Consider the following 21857-nt stretch of genomic DNA (forward strand, 5'->3'; position numbering starts at 1 on the left):
GTGTGATAGGCTCTACGTTCAAATACAACGGGTGCAAAACAGTTGCACACGCGGAATACTCAGGTTATACTTGACGAGCCAAGCATGTACAGATATGGCCTCGGAACACGGAGACCGAAAGCTCGAGGGTGAATCATATAGTAGATATGATCAACATAGTGATGTTCACCAATGAAACTACTCCATCTCACGTGATGATCGGACATGGTTTAGTTGATTTGAATCACATAATCACTTAGAGGATTAGAGGGATGTCTATCTAAGTGGGAGTTCTTAAAGTAATATGATTAATTGAACTTAAATTTATCATGAACTTAGTCCTGGTAGTATTTTGTAAATCATGTTGTAGATCAATAGCTCGCGTTGTTGCTTCCCTGTGTTTATTTTGATATGTTCCTAGAGAAAATTGTATTGAAAGATGTTAGTAGCAATGATGCGGATTGGATCCGTGATCTGAGGTTTATCCTCATTGCTGCACAGAAGAATTATGTCCTTGATGCACCGCTAGGTGACAGACCTATTGCAGGAGCAGATGCAGACGTTATGAACGTTTGGCTAGCTCAATATGATGACTACTTGATAGTTTAGTGCACCATGCTTAACGGCTTAGAATCGGGACTTCAAAGACGTTTTGAACGTCATGGAACATATGAGATGTTCCAGGAGTTGAAGTTAATATTTCAAGCAAATACCCGAGTTGGGAGATATGAAGTTTCCAACAAGTTCTATAGCTAAAAGATGGAGGAGAATCACTCAACTAGTGAGCATGTGCTCAGATTGTCTGGGTACTACAATTGCTTGAATCAAGTGGGAGTTAATCTTCCAGATAAGATAGTGATTGATAGAATTCTCTAGTCACCATTACCAAGTTAGTAGAACTTCGTGATGAACTATGATATGCAAGGGATAACGGAAACAACTCCCAAGCTCTTCGTGATGCTGAAATCAACGAAGGTAGAAATCAAGAAAAACATCAAGTGTTGATGGTTGACAAGACCACTAGTTTCAAGAAAAGGGCAAAGGGAAGAAGGGGAACTTCAAGAAGAACGGCAAGCAAGTTGCTGCTCAAGTGAAGAAGCCCAAGTCTGATCCTAAGCCTGAGACTGAGTGCTTCTACTGCAAAGGGACTGGTCACTGGAAGCGGAACTACCCCAAGTGATTGGTGGATAAGAAGGATGGCAAAGTGAACATAAGTATATTTGATATACATGTTATTGATGTGTACTTTACTAGTGTTTATAGCAACCCCTCAGTATTTGATACTAGTTCAGTTGCTAAGATTAGTAACTCGAAACGGGAGTTGCAGAATAAACAGAGACTAGTTAAGGGTGAAGTGACGATGTGTGTTGGAAGTGGTTCCAAGATTGATATGATCATCATCGCACACTCCCTATAATTTCGGGATTAGTGTTGAACCTAAATAAGTGTTATTTGGTGTTTGCGTTGAGCATGAATATGATTTGATCATGTTTATTGTAATACGGTTATTCATTTAAGTAAGAGAATAAATTGTTGTTCTGTTTACATGAATAAAACCTTATATGGTTACACACCCAATGAAAATAGTTCGTTGGATCTCGATCGTAGTGATATACATAATCACAATATTGAAACCAAAAGATGCAAAGTTAATAATGATAGTGCAACTTATTTGTGGCACTGCCGTTTAGGTCATATTGGTGTAAAGCGCATGAAGAAACTCCATGCTGATGGGATTTTGGAATCACTTGATTATGAATCACTTGGTGCTTGCGAACCATGCCTTATGGGCAAGATGACTAAAGACTCCGTTCTCCGGAACAATGGAGCGAGCAACATATTTGTTGGAAATCATACATACTGATGTATGTGGTCCGATGAATATTAAAGCTCGCGACAAGTATCATTATTTTCTGACCTTCATAGATGATTTAAGCAGATATGAGTATATCTACTTGATGAAACATAAGTCTGAAAAGTTCAAAGTATTTCAGAGTGAAGTAGAAAATCATCATGACAAGAAAATAAAGTTTCAACGATCTGATCGCAGAGACGAATATTTGAGTTACAAGTTTGGTCTTCAATTAAAACAATGTGGAATAGTTTCACAAACTCATGCCACCTGGAACACCACAGCATAATGGTGTGTCCGAACGTCATAACCGTACTTTATTGGATATAGTACAATCTATGATGTTTCTTACCGATTTACCAATATCGTTTTGGGATCATGCATTAGAGACAGCTGCATTCACGTTAAAAAAATGGGGCACCATCTAAGTCCGTTGAGATGACACAATCTGAACTATGGTTTAGCAAGAAACCGAAGTTGTCGTTTCTTAAAGTATGGGATTGTGATGCTTATATGAAAAAGTTTCATCTTGATAAGCTCAAACCCAAATCGGAGAAATATGTCTTCATAGGATACCCAAAGGAGACTGTTGGGTACACCTTCTATCACAGATCCGAAGGCAAGACATTCGTTGCTAAGAATGGATCCTTTCCAGAGAAGGAGTTTCTCTCGAAAGAAGTGAGTGGGAGGAAAGTAGAAAACTTGATAAGGTAATTGTACCTTATCCCTTATTGGAAAGTGGTTCATCACAGAAATCTATTCCTGTGACTACTAGACCGATTAATGAGGAAGCTAATGATGATGATCATGTAACTTCAGATCAAGTTACTACCGAACCTCGTAGGTAAAACCAGAGTGAGATCCGCACCAGAGTGGTACAGTAATCCAGTTTTGGAGGTCATGTTACTTGACCATGACGAGCCTACGAACTATGGAGAAGCGATGGTGAGCCCAGATTCCGCGAAATGGTTTGAGGCCATGAAATCTGAGATATGATCCATGTATGAGAACAAAGTATGGACTTTGATGGATTTGCCCGATGATCGGCAAGCCATAGAAATAAATGGATCTTCAAGAGGAAGACGGACGCTGATAGTAGTGTTACTATTTACAAAGCTAGACTTGTCGAAAAAGGTTTTTGACAAAGTTCAAGGTGTTGACTACGATGAAATTTTCTCACTCGTAGCGATGCTTAAGTCTGTCCAAATCATGTTAGCAATTGCCGCATTTTTATGAAATCTGGCAAATGGATAAACAAAACTACATTCCTTAATGGATTTAAAGAAGAGTTGTATATGATGCAACTAGAAGGTTTTGTCAATCCTAAAGGTGCTAACATAATATGCAAGCTCCAGCGATCCATCTATGGACTGGTGCAAGCATCTCGGAGTTGGAATATACGCTTTGATAAGTTGATCAAAGCATATAGTTTTATACAGACTTGCGGTGAAGCCTGTATTTACAAGAAAGTGAGTGGGAGCACTACAACATTTTTGATAAGTATATGTGTATGACATATTGTTGATCGGAAATAATGTAGAATTATTCTGCAAAGCATAAAGGAGTGTTTGAAAGGATTTTGTCAAAGAAAACCTCGGTGAAGCTACTTACATATTGAGCATCAAGATCTATAGAGATAGATATAGACGCTTGATAAGTTTTTTTTCTTTCAATGAGTACATACCTTGACAAGATTTTGAAGTAGTTCAAAATGGAACAGTCAAAGAAAGAATTCTTGCCTGTGTTACAAGGTGTGAAATTGAGTAAGACTCAAAGCCCGACCACGGCAGAAAATAGAATGAGAATGAAAGTCATTCCCTATGCCTTGGCCATAGGTTCTATAAAGTATGCCATGCTGTGTACCAGACCTATTGTATACCCTACACTAATTTTGGCAATGGAGTACAATAGTGATCTAGGAGTAGATCACTGGACAGCGGTCAAAAATTATCCTTAGTGGAATAAGGATATGTTTCTCGATTATGGAGGTGACAAAAGATTCATCGTAAAAGGGTTACGTCGATACAAGTTTTGGCACTGATCCGGATGACTCTTAGTCTTCATCTAGATACATATTGAAAGTGGGAGAAATTAGCTAAAGTAGCTCTGTGCAAAGCATTCCAGACATAGAAAATTGCAAAATACTTACGGATCTGAATATGGCAGACCCGTTGACTAAACTTCTCTCACAGGCAAAACATGATCACACCTTAGTACTCTTTGGGTGTTAATCACATAGCAATGTGAACTAGATTACTGACTCTAGTAAACCCTTTGGGTATAGGTCACATGACAATGTGAACTATGGGTGTTAATCACATGGTGATGTGAACTATTAGTGTTGAATCACATGGCGATGTGAACTAGATTATTGACTCTAGTGCAAGTGGGAGACTGAAGGAAATATGCCCTAGAGGCAATAATAAAGTTATTATTTATTTCCTTATATCATGATAAATGTTTATTATTCATGCTAGAATTGTATTAATCGGAAACATAATACATGTGTGAATACATAGACAAACAGAGTGTCACTAGTATGCCTCTACTTGACTAGCTCGTTAATCGAAGATGGTTATGTTTCCTAACCATGAACAAAAGAGTTGTTATTTGATTAACGGGATCACATCATTAGAAGAATGATGTGATTGACTTGACCCATTCCGTTAGCTTAGCACTCGATCGTTTAGTATGTTGCTATTGCTTTCTTCATGACTTATACATGTTCCTATGACTATGAGATTATGCAACTCCCGTTTTACCGGAGGAACACTTTGTGTGCTACCAAACGTCACAACGTAACTGGGTGATTATAAAGGAGCTCTACAGGTGTCTCCAAAGGTAGATGTTGGGTTGGCGTATTTCGAGATTAGGATTTTGTCACTCTGATTGTCGGAGAGGTATCTCTGGGCCCTCTCGGTAATGCACATCACATAAGCCTTGCAAGCATTGCAACTAATATGTTAGTTGTGAGATGATGTATTACGGAACGAGTAAAGAGACTTGCCGGTAACAAGATTGAACTAGGTATTAAGATACCGACGATCGAATCTCGGGCAAGTAACATACCGATGACAAAGGGAACAACGTATGTTGTTATGCGGTCTGACCGATAAAGATCTTCGTAGAATATGTAGGAGCCAATATGGGCATCCAGGTCCCGCTATTGGTTATTGACCAGAGAGGTGTCTCGGTCATGTCTACATAGTTCTCGAACCCGTAGGGTCCGCACGCTTAAGGTTTCGATGACAGTTATATTATTAGTTTATGAGTTTTGGTGACGAAGGTTCGGTCCCGGATGGATCGGACATGACGAGGATCTCGAAATGGTCGAGATAAAGATTGATATATGGAAACCTATATTTGGATATCGGAAGTGTTCCGGGTGAAATCGGGATTTTACCGGAGTACCGGGAGGTTACCGGAACCCCCCGGGAGGTATATGGGCTTAGTGGGCTTTAGTGGAAGAGAGGAGAGGTGGCCAGGGCTGGGCCGCGCGCCCCTCCCCCCTAGTCCGAATAGGACAAGGAGAGGGGGGCGGTGCCCCCCTTCCTTCTCTCTCTCCTCTTTCCCCCTCCCGAATCCTATTCCAACTAGGAAAGGGGGGAATCCTACTCCTGGTGGGAGTAGGACTCCTCCTGGCACGCCCTCCTCCTGGCCGGCCGCACCTCCCCCTGCTCCTTTATATACGGGGGCAGGGGGCACCCCTAGACACACAAGTTGATCCACGTGATCATATTCTTAGCCGTGTGTGGTGCCCCCTTCCACCATAATCCTCGATAATATTGTAGCGGTGCTTAGACGAAGCCCTGCAACAGTAGTACATCAAGATCGTCACCACGCCGTCGTGCTGAAGGAACTCTTCCCCGACACTTTGCTGGATCGGAGTCCGGGGATCGTCATCGAGCTGAACGTGTGCTAGAACTCGGAGGTGCCGTAGTTTCGGTGCTTGATCGGTCGGGCCGTGAAGACGTACGACTACATCAACCGCGTTGTGCTAATGCTTCCGCTGTCGGTCTACAAGGGTACGTAGATCACACTCTCCCCTCTCGTTGCTATGCATCACCATGATCTTGCGTGTGCGTAGGAATTTTTTTGAAATTACTACGTTCCCCAACAATATACGCAACCCACATCCCCAAGAGGGGAGCGGAAGCGTGCGCTCAGGGATGTATATGCGTTGGAGCCAGTCGCCCCAAAGTTCAACCCATGGTCCTCCTGTCCGATCACCTTCGATCGCAGGGACCACCCCACTAGTATCCGTCATGGCGGATTCGCCACACTGGTTCTAGACCCAATCATTGATGGATTTCACCTCACTCGAGTCCTTATGGATGGCGGCAGCAGCCTGAACCTGCTTTATCAGGACACAGTGCGTAAAATGGGTATCGACCCCTCAAGGATCAAACCCACAAAAACCGACCTTTAAAGGCGTTATTCCAGGCGTAGAGGCCCATTGCACAGGCTCAATTACACTGGAAGTGGTCTTCGGATCCCCGGATAACTTCCGAAGCGAAGAGTTAATCTTCGATATAGTCCCGTTCCGCAGTGGTTATCATGCACTGCTCGGGCGAACCGTATTTGCGAGATTCAATGCGGTACAGCATTATGCATACCTCAAGCTCAAGATGCCAGGACCGCGTGGGGTTATTACAGTCAATGGAAACACAGAGCTCTCTCTTCAAACGGAGGAGCACACTGCGGCCCTCGCAGCAGAAGCGCAAAGCAGCCTCTCAAGGCAATCCACCAGTTCGGCGTTTCAAGACCCGGACACCTTCAAGCGCGCTTGGAGCAATCGGCAACTAGACCGCCTGGCGCGATCTGAGCTCGCGTAGCAATGCGGCCCCCACCCCAGTCCCAGCCAAGAAGCGAAACTCGCGCCACGCGTACATAATTACGCATTAAAAATACCATGGGCACAGGCGGGGAGAGGGGCACAACTGCGGCACGCCCGAAGACGCGGCTTAAACCGCACTAGGGGCTTCCCGCTTAGTTATTTTTCTCTTTTTCAGGACATTAATCTCTGGAAACCCTGTCCGGCAGCACTATTACCGAACACATGATGCAGCAACCAAGGAGGCAGAAAGCTACGTCACAACACGGAATTCCCAAGTGGATTACAGTAACGAGCGAAATGTTTGATTTAATACTATTCCTCATCTTGCCCTTGGAAGGGACATAGTCCTACTCTTTGCTTATCGCGCTGTCTGTATCATTCTGCTTTAAACGCACCTTTTTTTTAATAAACAATGCATAACATTACAACTATTATTGCATTCTTTTATATATATGTGTTCATTAACAACGCCTTGCAACCGTACACTTTGGTACGACCAATACACCAGGGGCTTGAGTACCCACAGTATGGTGTGAGAAGTTCGAACACTTTCACAAGTGCGGCACCCCGAACTTATAGCATTATATGCATCAGCTCCAAATCATGTCTTTGGTCAAATGTTGGGTTTGGCCGGCTCCTATGTTTGGTACCTTACGTTCCGCTCTATCGGCTAAGGTAGCGCTAGGAGAACTACTGCGATTGTGCCCCGGTTCTGCTCGGCTGAGCACCTCAGTAGAGAAAGCTAAAACTGACTGTCATGATAAGGCGAGAGACTGGTCGCTATTCGGCGAGGTTTCGAGTCCCTAAAGACTTATGCCGCTTAGAGCGAGGGGTCGGCCCTGTCCGGCTTAACGGCGTGTATCGCGCCCCAAATTCGGCCTTTCGAATACCAGGGGCTTCACCGAAATTTAAAATTATAGAATTCTATGTCTAAGTGAAAGTGATAAAGCATTATTAGTCCGGTTGCCTTGTTCGTTGTGCTGAGCGCCTCCCTCGAAGGACCCAAAAATGGGAACAAGAGTGCTCAGGTTTATCCCGAACACCCCAGCACTCGTGGCACGGGGGCAGAAGCCGAGGACTAGCCATCTCTCAGATTGATAAACAGCCAAACAGAAGGTAATATTTTAAATTCAAAAAAGCGTTGCATAGCGCACATGAACAAGTTTTCATAAATACAGGATCACACGAGCAAGTTTCACTCAAATATTACATCTTTCATGCACTCGTCCGCTATGAGACGGGCACCCTGCAGAACACCCTCGTAGTACATCTCGGGGTGGCGATGCTCCTTGCCCTCCGGCGGCCCTTCCTTGATCAGCTTCACGACGTCTAGCTTGACCCATTGCAACTTCACACGGGCGAAAGCCCGGCGTGCACCTTCAATGCAGACGGATCACTTGACGACCTCCAGCCGCAGGCAGGCATCCACAAGCCGCCTCACCAGGCCAAAGTAGATGTTCGGAAGGGCGTCACCAGGCCACAGCCGGACTATAAAGCCCTTCATGGCCTGTTCGGCCGCCTTGTGTAGTTCGACCAGCTGCTTTAGCTGGTCGCTCACAGACACTGGGTGTTCGTTCCCAGTATATTGGGCCCAGAACAACTTCTCCGTTGAGGTTCCATCCTCGGCCCAGTAAAACTTCGAGGCATCCGACACGCTGCGGGGCAAATCTGTGAATGCTCCTGGAGAGCTCTGAATTCGGGTAAGTAATCGGTAATTTACTTTTACATGCTTGCTTTGCATATAGAATGCCTTACCCGCCGCTATCTTCCTCATTGTGTCGATCTCCTGGAGGGCCTTTTGGGCTTCAGCCTTGGCACTTTTTGCGCTCTCGAGGGCCACAGCAAGCTCAGACTCTCGCGTCTTCGAGTCAAGCTCCAACGCCTCGTGCTTCGTCACGAGAGCCTGGAGCTCTTGCTGCACCTTGACCACCCGAGCATCTTGCTTCTCTCGCTCGGTGCGCTCCTTGGCCGCTCTATCTTCGGCCTCGGACAGCGCTTGCTTTAGGGTCGCCACTTTGGTCGCGGCCCCTGGCAAATTCATGATGATCCTGTCATTTTGCAATCACATTCTTTTCATACATATCCACAGACTAGGTACTACTTACCTTTGTTTTCCTCGAGCTGCCTCTTGGTAAGGCCGAGCTCGTCCTGGGACCCTTTAAGGTCCTTCTTCAGTACGGCGACCTCCGCAGTCAGTGCGGCGGACGCCAGCAGCGAAGCCTGCATATGCATATTGACATACTCATATTAGACTCCTGCGATATTGTTTGATCCTCTGTTTGACTTTTCTTTGTGAACACCGAACAGAGCATCAGGGGCTACTGTCTATGCAGTAATATTTTTCCTATACGTTAAACACTTACCTCAAAGCCTGTTAGAAGGCTGGCACAGGCTTCAGTCAATCCACTCTTAGCGGACTGAACCTTCTGGATCACCACACTCATAATAGTGCGGTGCTCCTCATCGATGGAAGCGCTGCGAAGCGCTTCTAGTAGATTGTCCGGCGCCTCTGGATGGACAGAGGTCACCGGTGCAGGCGTCTTGCCCCTCTTAGAAGGAGGCCGCCTGCCCGAGTCCGGAACTACTGGAGGTTCCGGCGTGGTGTTCGGTTGAGGGCCGAACTCAGAGCCCTGAGGGGCCTTGTCCCCTCCGCTCCCGGAGTCCGGGAGGCCGCCTTGAGGCGCCTCCGGGACTGTCTCCCCTCGACCCGGTGCCTCTTAAGACAGCACCTCGGCGTTGTTCGCAGGGTGAGGGGAGGTGGCGGTCGGAACTGGATCGCTATCCATATCCGACGAACCCATGGAGCCGTCCGATGACACATCGATACGGGCTCGTGGCGGCCTGCATAATCATATTCGGCGTTAGGTGAAGTAGTGCGACAAAGGAATGCTATGAGTTACTCTGGTATCCGAATACTCACGACTTCCCCAGGGGCTTGGCCCTGGGCAGCCACTCATCTTCGCCGTCGGCGGCGGTGGCAGAGCTGTCCGAAAGGAGGGTCCTTCCCTTCTTGGACCCTTCGGCCTCCCCAGCTGGGGCGGCCTTCCTTTTCTTGTCTTCCCCATCTAGAGGAGGAGCATCTTCTTCTACCTCCTCGTCTTCGGGTGAGGATTGCACCGTAGAGTCCTCGGACGATGAGTCCGATGACGCCTGGCGCCGGGAACTCTTTCGGGTTCCCTTGGCCTTCTTGGTCTTCTCCGGCACCGTATAAAGAGCTGGGGTCAGCATCTTCGTCAGAAGAGCGTCTGCTGGGCCTTCGGGCAAAGGAGCCGGACAGTCGATCTGCCCGGCCGTCTCTTGCCAGTCATGTCAAAGGTACGGGAGTTTAGATCCCGCATGGAGTCAAGCTATGAAAAACAAGTATCCTGTAAAAGGTAAAGCAGCTTACCGTGCTGGCTTGGCGCTTCGCGCTGAATCCGCGATCCTCAGTAGTGGGAGGGGGACCTCGGCGCTCTTGAACAGCAGCCTCCAGGCATCTTCGTGAGTTGTGTCGAAGAGCCTGTTCAGAGTTCGGTGCTGCGCCGGGTCGAACTCCCGCAATTTGAAGGCCCGTTGTTGGCACGGGAGGATCCGGTGGTTGAGCATGACCTGGACTACGTTCACGAGTTTGAGCTTCTTGTTGACCATGTTTTGAATACATGTTTGGAGTCCGGTCAGCTCTCCCGAACTACCCCAGGACATGCCCTTCTCTTGCCAGGAGGTGAGCCGTGTGGGGAAGCCAGATCGGAACTCGGGGGCCGCTACCCATGTAGGGTCACGCGGCTCGGTGATATAGAACCATCGCGATTGCCACCCCTTTATGGTCTCCACGAAGGAGCCCTCGAGCCATGTGACGTTGGGCATCTTGCCCACCATGGCGCCTCCGCACTCCGCCTGGTGGCCGCTCACTACCTTCGGCTTGACATTAAAAGTCTTCAGCCATAAGCCGAAGTGGGGCTTGATGCGGAGGAAAGCCTCGCACACGACGATAAACGCCGAGATGTTGAGGATGAAGTTCGGGGCCAGATCATGGAAATCCAGGCCATAGTAGAACATGAGCCCTCGGACAAATGGGTGGAGAGGAAATCCCAGTCCGCGGAGGAAATGGGTAAGGAACACTACCCTCTCATGGGGCCTGGGGGTGGGGATGAGCTGCCCCTCCTCTGGGAGCCGGTGCGCGATGTCGTCGGGCAAGTATCCGGCTCTCCTCAGCTTCTTGACGTGTCCCTCCGTGACGGAGGAGACCATCCACCTGCCTCCTGCTCCAGACATGATTGGAGAAGGTCGAGGTGGGGAATGCGAACTTGGGCGCTGGAGCTCGAGTGCGCGGAAACGAATGAGCGAAGGAGGAAGAAGGCGTGGATGAAAAGGTAAATCCTTATCCCTTTATATGGGCGGACAAAACTATGCGTCCCCACTAGCCTGGTAAAACTTGCTTGTCCCCCAAGCGCTGTAATCGATGGCGCAGTTGGGTTACCCACACCCGTATTGATGAGAATCCCGTGATAAGGGGACACGATCTCTGCTTTGACAAGACGTGTCAAAAAACTGCCTCGCGTTATGTGCGGGGCTAGTTAAAGGAAACGCTTTGAATAATCACCGGGCCATGACATAATGTCGTGTTGCCAAAACAAGTCAATAAATTGGATTTGTGGAAATATTATTCTCTATGGTGGTATGTGGAACTTATTTTATAGGGTCGGACACTATCCTTATATTCAAATTCTTCCGTGGTGTATTCGGAGGAGGAACCGGCCTTGCAATGCCGACTGCGCACTGGTCTCATCGTCATTGAAAGCCTGGTTCAGGGGCTACTGTGGGAGTCCTGGATTAGGGGGTCTTCGGACAGCCGGACTATATCCATTGGCCGGACTGTTAGACTATGAAGATACAGGATTGAAGACTTCATCTCATGTCCGGATGGGACTCTACTTGGCGTGGAAGGCAAGCTAGGAAATACGGATATGTACATCTCCTCCTTTGTAACCGACCTTGTGTAACCCTAGCCCCCTCCGGTGTCTATATAAACCGGAGGGTTTTAGTCCGTAGGACAACATACAATCATACCATAGGCTAGCTTTTAGGGTTTAGCCTCTCTGATCATGTGGTAGATCTACTCTTATACTACCCACATCAATATTAATCAAGCATGACGTAGGGTTTTACCTCCATCAAGAAGGCCCGAACCTGGGTAAAACATTGTGTCCCCTGCCTCCTGTTACCATCCGCCTTAGACGCATAGTTCGGGACCCCCTACCCGAGATCCGCCGGTTTTGACACCGACATTGGTGCTTTCATTGAGAGTTCCACTGTGTCGTTACCATAAGGCTTGATGGCTCCTTCGATCATCGGCAACGATGCGATCCAGGGTGAGGTTTTTCTCCCCGGATAGATCTTCGTATCCGGCGGCTTCACACTGTGGGCCAACTCGCTTGGCCATCTGGAGTAGATCGAAAGCTACGCCCCTGACCATCAGGTCAGGTTTGGAAGTTTGAACTATACTACCGACATCCGCGGAGACTCGATCTTCGACGGATTCGAGCCCGCGTCAGGTGCGCCGCACAGTCACGATGGGCATGACTTAGCTCTACCGTCAGACAGTGTTTGGGAGATCACACCTGTGGCGACTCCGGCCCTTGATCTGGAGCAAATCGCGCCGTCCGAGGACGGGTGGATGGACCCCGCCCCGGTGGTAGAACCGAATACTGACTTCACCTCCTACGGGACCTGTGTTAACGGACCTTTGGATTCGTCCCCGGCCACGGTCTCCGAACCGCCTGCGTCCGTACCCATCAAATCTGATTGGGCACCGATCACGGAGTTTTCCTCCACGGATATCTGAGTGTGCGGCCTCCGGGGCGGGGTCCATCCACCCGTCCTCGGACGACACGATTTGCTCCGGATCAAGGGCCGGAGTCGCCACAGGTGTGATCTCCCGAACACTGTCTGACGGTAGAGCTAAGTCATGCCCGTCGTGACTGTGCGGCGCACCTGACGCGGGCTCGAATCCGTTGAAGATCGAGTCTCCGCGGATGTCGGTAGTATAGTTCAAACTTCCAAACCCGACCTGATGGTCAGGGGCATAGCTTTCGATCTACTCCAGATGGCCAAGCGAGTTGGCCCACAGTGTGAAGCCGCCGGATACGAAGATCTGTCCGGGGAGAAAAACCTCACCCTGGATCGCATCGTTGCCGATGATCGAAGGAGCCATCAAGCCTTATGGTAACGACACAGTGGAACTCTCAATGAAAGCACCAATGTCGGTGTCAAAACCGGCGGATCTCGGGTAGGGGGTCCCGAACTGTGCGTCTAAGGCGGATGGTAATAGGAGGCGGGGGACACAATGTTTACCCAGGTTCGGGCCCTCTCGATGGAGGTAATACCCTACTTCCTGCTTGATTGATCTTGATGATATGAGTATTACAAGAGTTGATCTACCACGAGATCGGAGAGGCTAAACCCTAGAAGCTAGCCTATGGTATGATTGTTGTTGTCCTACGGACTAAAACCCTCTGGTTTATATAGACACGGAGGGAGCTAGGGTTACATAGAGTCGGTTACAAGGGAGGAGATCTACATATACGAATTGCCAAGCTTGCCTTCCACGCAAAGGAGAGTCCCATCCGGACACGGGACGAAGTCTTCAATCTGGTATCTTCATAGTCCAACAGTCCGGCCAAAGTATATAGCCCGGCTGTCCGAGGACCCCCTAATCGAGGACTCCCTCACCCATGTCCTTCTTTGGCCGACTAGGGCTACTCAATAGCTGGTGAAACACCACATGCGGCCGCGGTATCCAAAGGTTGGGCAGACATTCCAAAACACGCGCATTCGAGCAGTTGCATCATTGATTGGCCTGGCAGATACCCCAAAGCACGACAACTGGGCCATCGCAGGCGGGTTTGCAAATGTACTCCTCTATACAATGGCTTGAAAATACAACTCGTGGAATAATGCAAATTGATGGCGTAGGATTCCCCATCCGGAGTTGTGCAGTTTGATCATGTTTAATTCGGTAGACAATTGAAGTGGCGTGCCTTCTTGTGTACCCGGTTGAGCAATGCCGACTGGTAGGGCCCCGAACATCCATCTAGGCGATGAGTCGGGCACACCGGTTGTTGGGGATATAACCCCATGGTGTGACCCGCCCAGGAGGGGCCGGGTTACACTATTGGCGACTCAGTAATAAAGTTAAGAATTCCCAAGAAGACAAGACATGAAAGCCTGGAGGTGGCTTACGACGTGGGTTGATTGAAGGCCCAAGACCCGTAGACAGAGCGTGACCCAGAGGTGTAAGCCGCCCAACGACGACTTGCCTAGCAAGGCAAGGAGACTTAGAATCAGGGTTGGTCACGTTGTATGACCCGACCCGGACTCTTGTAAAGCCCAGGGCCTCGACCTATGTATATAAAGGCGAGTCCCTATGGCGGATAAAGTTATGTTACAATCAATCGATAGCTAGGTTAAGCGATTCCGCTCCCTTGTAATCGATACTCAATCAATACAACATAAAGCAGGACGTAGGCTTTTACCTCATTGGTGAGGGGCCGAACCTGGGTAAACTCGTGTGTCTCTCGTCCCTCTCAACCCCTTTAAGCTAATCACCGTAGTCATGGCCCTCGCACCTAAGTCGTTTCACGAGGACATCTGTCATGACAAAACCATGATAGTTGGCACCCACCGTGGGGCCAGCGCACGGTGGTTTCAAGTTCTTGAAGGGCTCTTTCCCAGGGATCGAGGGATACGCCATTGGCAGGATGACCAAGAGTCGCCACGACAAGCTCTACATCGATGATGCTGGCTGGCCCCCGAGGCCGACTCAATTGAGTATGGGTACCGGGTCCCCTTTGGCAAGGTTCATGTCTTCATCGACAAGATTGGCGGATCAGAGCCTGAGTTGGTCATATGCACCGACATCGTCGAGCCGGCTTGGAGCACCCAACCCACCAAGGTTCAACCTGACCAAAAGCGTGTTTTGTCGGATTCACGCATGGAACGGATCTTGCGGAGGATTCTGTATCTGGAGGAGAGACTCTCATCTACTCAGGTGATGGGTCCTCAACCGGAGAAACGGAGTCAATCTATCATCTTCAAGATGGCGGGCTTAGGGGTTGTTCCGATGGTGACAGTTATTCTGGACCCCTATGAGCCGCCACTTCGGGCTGCTATCTTCATGGCTGGCATAGGGCCGACTCTCAATTCATCAATAGATGCAGCTATGACGTCTAGTTCGGCGGCTGCGGTGACTGGTGCTGACGGCTCAGATAGGTTGTCGGCTCAAGTTTTGTCAGACCTCTTGGGCACTTTGACAACTTTACTAGCAAGAGAGGTGACTGCGGCAAATCAGGCGAAGCACAATGCAGAAATTGTAAAGATTCAGGTGGAGATCACTCAGACCAAGAGGATACCAATGTATAGAGCACCAGAATGGCAACAGAACGGGCTCAGATCGTGGCTGAGTCGGAGCATGTAAGGAAGAAGCCTGGCATTTAAGTCTGGATCAGAACGCCTCCAACGTAGTTCTTCGTAGGAGGCACCAGACTCTCCTGCCTTTGTAGTATGAGCCCATGAATGTGTTTAATACACCAGGGGCAGGGACAAGCACTCCAGATGCAAGGGTGAATCCATAGTTAAACCCAGGCGTGCCTGGAAGTCGGGCGGCGGCTCAACCCCATAGCCTGAGCCGACACAGTGGGAGGAGCGGCCACCTAACCAGCCCCCAATCAGACACCACCGCAGCGTTTTCTGACACCACCGCCAGGACAGTTTTCTAATCCGGTGGATAAAATGTTAGTAGCGGCAACCCGGCTGGCGGCTATTCTGATCGAGGGAGAGTCACCGGCTGCGATGGAGACCCGGAACGCCGTTGAGCTCCTTCAAACGGCTGTTGCACAACAGGCGTCTTACTCATACAGTCATGATCATGTTCATTCGACTCCTTGCCCAAGTCGACGTTACAGCCGGCGTGTTGAGTCGCCCGCAGTTTCCAGCAGCGAACGACGTCGTAACCCGCCCCGTGATGATAACTTATTGGATGCTCAGGCGATTGTGGATGATGCTAGAACTCGTCGTGAGGCGGCAGCGTCGGCCCAACAGGGGGCTTATCAGCAACCTCCGGTGACCCCTTCAACCTTAGTAGGGGCTGGGACGATTTCCAGGACAGTTGGAGTGCGTGTTTGGTACCGGCTTTGCGTAATGAACGTATGCCTAAGGATTTCAAGGGCCCTCGCAAGGTGCCTAATTATACGGCTGATCTCCCTCCTGAAGGTTGGATTGAAATTTATGAGTTAGCCATGAAGATGTTGGATGTCAATGATGCAGTCTGTGCCAAGTACTTTACTATGATGTTGGATGGGCCAGCCCGTACATGGTTAAAAAGTTTGCCTGCTAATTTCGTCAACTCATGGGCAGAGTTGAAGGCACGTTTCATCAAAAAACTTTCAAGGGACATGCAAGCAGCCTCTAACGATTATCGATCTGGATAATTGCGTGCAGCGTGAGGATGAGTCGGCCCACCATTGGGTCTGGCGGGTCTCTGCTATCATTCACTCGTCGGATAGTATCGTGGCGGGTCAGGCGGTTCTGGTCTTGGAGAAGAACTATCACTTTACCCCCTTAAGCAGAAGCTAGGGTGGCTTAAGCGTTAATGCACGGACATGGGTGAGCTCATGGCGCCTCTCATTAAGTATGCCGACTCTGATAACACAAAAGACCCTAGATCTAATGACGAGAAGTCCAACAAGGGTAAGAAGAATGGCAACGGTAAGGGTCAGCAGCAGAATATGGCAGGGCATAATGGCAATAACTAGGGCAACGGTGGTAAGCGTAGACACCCCGATGGCGGGTCAAATCTAGTAGCTAACACCAACCTTGGGTATAAAAACCAGCGCCGCAATGGTAATGGTAAGCCGCCCTTTGGCGATGCAAAGCCTTTTAATCTTGAGGCAACGCTTAATGACCCGTGCCCAAAGCACAGTCTTCCCAACAAGCCACGCCTGGAAGGATTGTTGGGTTATGCGAGAGTTCAGGAATTACAACCTCAATCAGAATCATGGCAATAATAATGGGCCGTCCGACGGGTCAGGATCCGATTCTCAGGGGTCTGGCTTCGACGGTGGCGGCTCAAGCTCTGGCTATCCAGGTTAAGGTAACCCACTCCAAAAAAAGACACATCCGTTACATTTTGGGCCGAACAAAAAAAGTTGTCATACTTATGACACTTCTATGATGATAATTGTGACAAAACCCAATATCATCATAGATGTGGTGGGGTCCTACTTCTATGACAAAAAATCATGACAGAAAATGGGCTTTTCATCCTGGGCGGGCCGGAGACGCAGTTGCATGACATTCTTTGGGCCGTCCATGAAGAAAAAACCGTGGTAGAAGCGAGGGCGAGGAAAATATCGGGGAGTTCCCGGTTACGGTGGGTGGTCGGGGGTCGAGCGATGCACGTTTCTCTCGTACGTACGCGCATGTGTGTGAGGCATTGCGCTCTAACTGAACCCGAGCGAGGCATTGGGCTCTAACTGAATCCGAGCGATTGCACTGCAGGCTACGCGTTACTGAACCCAAGCGATCGATCGATCCCTTGCTGTTAACTGAACCCGAGTGATTCCTTCTGTACTGCTGCTAACTGAGGTCAATCGATGCTGCCTCTGGATGAACAGTGAGGGTTGTTGGGGGGGGGGGGTTGGATGAACAGTTCCCGGTGGGGGGTTGGATGAACAGGACCCCGTGGTAGTAGAGGCCATTGCCGCTGGATGAACAGTACCCCGGTCGATCGAGCCGATGGATGAACAGGACCCCGTGGAGGGCTGGATGAACAGTAGCCGGTGGAGGGCTGGTTGAACAGTAGCCAGTGGAGGGGTGTTTAAACAGGACCCCGTGGAGAGGGCTGGTTGAATAGTAGCCGGTGGAGGAGCACGCGGCGGAGGCTGGATGAACAGGAGCCCGTGGATGAATAGTCGCATGTGGAGGTTGGAGGAGGTCGACGGTGGATGAACAGTAGCCCATGGAGGCAGTCGACGGTGGAGATGAATAGTATCCTGTGGAGTCCCGTTTTGCGGTACGCCACATCCCTCCCGATGAACAGGACCCCCATTTCGACCATAGTGCTCCAACACAAGTCCATTTTCTCTATTTTGCGGTACGCCACACCCCTCCCGATCAACAGGACCCCGTTTCCACCGTAGAAGGTCCGTTTCCTCCGTTTTGCGGTACGCCAAACCCCTCCCGATGAACAGGATTCCGTTTTGACAGTGGCCGGTCGAACACAAGGCCGTTTCCTTCGTTCTGCGGTACGCCAGGCCTTGTTTCCATCAGCTATTCCATCCAAGCCGGTTGGCTCCCGATGAACACGACGACGCATTCCGTTCCGACCTAGCTGATTGCCTCCCCATAAACACGACGACGGCGCAGCTTCTCCGTTCCGACCCAGCCATGTACACGAGCCCTGGCCGTACGTATGCGCGAGTAGGCGTTCGAGACCCCGCCCGTATGTGCGTATGTGGCCGTATTTTCTTTCTTGCACCCTGACCGTTGTACGTACGTGTACATGCTACGTGCGCGCCTGTACTACGACACGTGCGCGCCTCTACATCGATCAGTATGTACGTACACGTTCGCGACGAGAATGACAACGCTACGTATGCTTCGACCAGGTGGGTCCCGACTGTCAGGCACTTCCTTGCATGCGAAGATGTAGCTGGTGGGTCCCAGCAGTCAGGGGGAAACATTTTTTCACGAAATACGATGGCCTGTTCGGTGGGTCCCTACTGTCAGGTGGAGGAATCATTATTTTCCGGGTAATAAGGAGGCACTTATTTGCTGCGGCCGTGGACCCAGCTGTCAGCCTCTCCACGTAAAGTACTCTTCTGATGGAAGTCGTTCCTTGACCACGTTGACCACGCCACGCCTAGAGTGTTGGGGAACATAGTAATTTCAAAAATTTCCTACGCACACGCAAGATCATGGTGATGCATAGCAACAAGAGGGGAGAGTGTTGTCCACATACCCTCGTAGACCGAAAGCGGAAGCGTTAGCACAATGCGGTTGATGTAGTCATACGTCTTCATGATCTGACCGATCAAGTACCGAACGCACGACACCTCCTAGTTCTGCACACGTTCAACTCGATGACGTCCCTCGAACTCCGATCTAGCCGAGCTTTGAGGGAGAGTCCCGTCAGCACGACGGCGTGGTGACGATGATGATGTTCTACCGACGCAGGGCTTCGCCTAAGCACCGCTACGATATGACCGAGGTGGATTATGGTGGAGAGGGGCACCGCACATGGCTAAGAGATCAAGAGATCAATTGTTGTGTCTTTGGGGTGCCCCCTGCCCCCGTATATAAAGGAGTGGAGGTGGGGGAGGGCCGGCCCTCTCTATGGCACGCCCTAGGGGAGTCCTACTCCCACCGGGAGTTGGATTCCCCCTTTCCTAGTAGAACTAGGAGCCCTTCCAAGTAGTAGGAGTAGGAGTGAAGGAAAGGGAAGGGAAAATGAGAAGGAAGGAAGGGGGCGCCCCCCCTCCCTAGTCCAATTCGGACCAGCCCATGGGGAGGGGTGCGGGCAACCTTTGAGGCCTTTCTCTCCTTTCCCGTATGGCTCATTAAGGCCCAATACGAATTCCCGTAACTCCCCGTTACTCACGAAAATACCCGAATCACTCGGAACCATTCCGATGTCCGAATATAGTCGTCCAATATATCAATCTTTACGCCTCGACCATTTCGAGACTCCTCGTCATGTCCCCGATCTCATCCGGGACTCCAAACTCCTTCGGTACATCAAAACACATAAACTCATAATATAACCGTCATCAAAGTTTAAGCGTGCGGACCCTATGGGTTCGAGAACAGTGTAGACATGACCGAGACACGTCTCCGGTCAATAACCAATAGCAGAACCTGGATGCTCATATTGGCTCCTACATATTCTACGAAGATCTTTATCGGTCAGACCGCATAACAACATACGTTGTTCCCTTTGTCATCGGTATGTTACTTGCCCGAGATTCGATCGTCGGTATCTCAATACCTAGTTCAATCTCGTTACCGGCAAGTCTCTTTACTCATTCTGTAATACATCATCTCGCAACTAACTCATTAGTTGCAATGCTTGCAAGGCTTATGTGATGTGCATTACCGAGAGGGCCCAAAGATACCTCTCCGACAATCGGAGTGACAAATCCTAATCTTGAAATACGCCAACCCAACATGTACCTTTGGAGACACCTGTAGAGCACCTTTATAATCACCTATTTACGTTGTGACGTTTGGTAGCACACAAAGTGTTTCTCCGGCAAACGGGAGTTGCATAATCTCATAGTCATAGGAACATGTATAAGTCATGAAGAAAGCAATAGCAACAAACTAAACGATCAAGTGCTATGCTAACAGAATGGGTCAAGTCAATCACATCATTCTCTAATGATGTGACCCTGTTAATCAAATGACAACTCATGTCTATGGCTAGGAAACTTAACCATCTTTGATTGAATGAGCTAGTCAAGTAGAGGCATACTAGTGACATATTGTTTGTCTATGTATTCACACATGTATTATGTTTCCGATTAATACAATTCTAGCATGAATAATAAACATTTATCATGACATAAGGAAATAAATAATAACTTTATTATTGCCTCTAGGGCATATTTCCTTCAGAGAGCACCAGGGCGGTGGACGACGGCGAGGCCTAGGAAGGGGACAACGCGGAGCCGGGGAAGACGCGACAGTGGTTGCCCACGCGGAGAGGAGTACGAGGGTTCACTGGTTCGGCTGCGGTGTGAGGCTCCCGTCGCCGTAGAATAATAGGGGGTGTGGGGTGAGCAGAGGGATTGCCAGGCTAGCGGTGGGAGTAGTAGGGGCAGTGAGGCGTCCGTGGTATCACAGCCGGCCACGGGAGGCAGGAGCAGGCGGCACGACTGACGCTACTTTGGGCAGTTGGAGCAAGAAGACCAGATGTTGAAGAAGCACTATGGCCGTTGGATGGACATCGTACGGTCACTGGTGATAGAATCGTCCATATTGACTAAGTTGACAAAGCCCTCCGTCCGTGTTAACTTAGTAGGCCCACAACTCAGCCTCCCACTATGGTGGGTCCCAGCTAGCAGGGGGAGTATTCATTTTTTTGTGCGTAATAAGGAGGCACTTCCTTGCATGCGAAGATATAGCTGGTGGGTCCGAGCTGTCAGCGGGAGTATTCATACTTTTTGGCGTAATAAGGAGGTACTTGCTTGCGTGCGGCCATGGAGCATGTGGGTCCCAACTGTCAGCCTCTCCATGTACGTCCCTCTTCCGATGTTGTCGTTTGTTGACAACGTTGACCTCACCGTGCCGAGAACACCAGCGCGATGGACGACGGCGAGACCTAAGAAGGGAATGACCCAGAGGCGGCAAAGCCACAACAGTGGAGGGATGTGGATGAGTAGAGGGATGGCCTGGCCAGCGGTGGGAGTAGTAGGGGGCGGTGAGGCCTGCGTGGCAGCACAGCCAGCCACGGGAGGCGGGAGCAGGCGGTCCTGCCGGCGCTGGATTTGGCGGTTGGAGCAAGAAGATCAGAGATTGAAGAAACACGACGGCCGTTGGATTGACATCTAATGGTTAAGTCTGCTAGAATAATTTGTTGATGTATATAATAAGTAAAAAAATCTTGCATACGCGTCAACTTAATAGGCCCACAAGTCAGACCATTCCCTATTTTTTTAATAATTTATATATAGCTCATTGCAACTTCTTATGCAATTTATTGCAGTCTGTTTTTTTGTTGGCCAGGGCCAGGGTTAAAAATTTAAACGAAATTTCGCATATTTCTGTGGGTTCCAAACTATTTTTAATACCGAAATGTCGAACCAGATTTAAAGTACTTTGAAGATATATTTGAATTAGGTTAAAGCCCAGTGAAATTGGAATATGAAAATGTGAAAAAATTCAAAAATTATAAAGTAATTGCCAATTTGTCATCTATTTTTATATTTACAACCCATTTCATATTACTTTCAAGATTTGCAGGCGTCTTGAAAGAGTTGCAGCCCATCAGGGCGTAGAAAAATAAGTAGGCCTGGATTGGGTATTCTTCAGAAAAAATAAACTGGGCTCATTTTCACAAAAAATAGCTGGGCTGGTCATGTGGTGAACATAAAATATAAGCCTGGGCTAGACGGGCCACAACCCAGTTGAAACCCTGCTCCGTCTCAACAACAA

Source organism: Triticum urartu, chromosome 7, assembly GCF_003073215.2.
Source record: "Triticum urartu cultivar G1812 chromosome 7, Tu2.1, whole genome shotgun sequence".
In the NCBI taxonomy this organism is placed as follows: Eukaryota; Viridiplantae; Streptophyta; class Magnoliopsida; order Poales; family Poaceae; genus Triticum; species Triticum urartu.